Below are 1,323 nucleotides of genomic sequence, written 5' to 3' on the forward strand. Positions count from 1 at the left end.
TTCTTTATTATTGTTGTTTTATTTTGCTGCTGTTTTTAATTCTAATATACCTTGGTTACAAGCATACAGTACTTAACTTCTAGGGTTATTGTAGTATTGAATTGGCAATATGTTTAAAGGGCTCAGCATAGCACTTGGTTTTTGTAATACAGAGTAGAAAGATTTTAGAAAAGGAATCATAAGAAGCAAGAGAAAAGCTTATGTAAATTGAGGGTCTGCTGCATTGAAATTATTAGTATTTTTGAAAAGGGACCACATCTTGTACTGGAAACCACAAATTATGTAACTAGTCCTGGGTATGTGCCCTAAGTGGGGGAAATCCATGCTAGATGAAAGAGACTGGTAGAGAAAGAGACTGGTTCAAGAATCACCTATGAGGCCTCTCTGTACAAATACAGTGCCACCTTAGCTCATTATAGATCAGGCTGTGTGGGAATCTAGCAACTGAGCACCTACAGTTTTCTTTCTTTGGAATTAAAATAAAATTTAGCAAATTTAAAAGTGGAAATGTCAACCCTTCCTTCTCCTAAACCTTAACACCTTATGTGAACCTGTCATTCACACTGGGGGTGGAACAGGAAGACAGGGAATGTGCTAATGGTGGGGTGAAACCAGGAGATAGTCAGTGGACAGAGGTGGTGGAGGAGGCTTAGGATGGTTCTAGAGCAAAGGCATGTGGATGGGCTGACTTGCCAGGAATTCTGTCACAATTTTCCACATTCCATCTTGTTTTCTTTTCTTTGTGCATTCAAGATGCAGGAAACAACAATTTTTAAGTATTCAGAAAGAATGTTAAAATACCTGGATTTATAGTAAATTCTACCTCTTACTTGGTTTATACAGACACACACACACTCACACGTGTTCATTACCATATTAGGCCAGCATCAGCATTGTTTTTAATTATGTGACAACCCATATCTTATGGATTAGTTTTAGTATTTTTTGTATGTGAATCCGAATTCTGGATTCTTTTAGAGCACAACTTGTTTATGAGCTAGGCATACATATTTAAAATTAGTAGAATGTTGAATCACAAAGTCCCAAAGAGAGTTATGCAGCAAGAATACTCTAAATATATCTTAGAATTATGTAGGTAACCAGTCTCCATAGAATCCTCCATAGACAATGACAATGACTGGAGTCATTCTGAGGGTTTTAGGAAGTCTAGGAAGCCTGGCACATTTATGCTTACCTGTAATATCAGTTACTCAGGAGACTAAGTAAGAAGGATCACAAGTTTCAGGCTAGCCTGGGCAGCTTAGTAAGACTCTGTCTCAAAAACAAAATAAAAAGGATTAGAGATGTAGCTCAGTAGTAGAG

Source organism: Marmota monax, unplaced genomic scaffold (genome assembly GCF_021218885.2).
Source record: "Marmota monax isolate L192 unplaced genomic scaffold, Marmota_monax_Labrador192_F-V1.1 WCK01_AAM20220418_F8-fsc01757, whole genome shotgun sequence".
In the NCBI taxonomy this organism is placed as follows: domain Eukaryota; kingdom Metazoa; phylum Chordata; class Mammalia; order Rodentia; family Sciuridae; genus Marmota; species Marmota monax.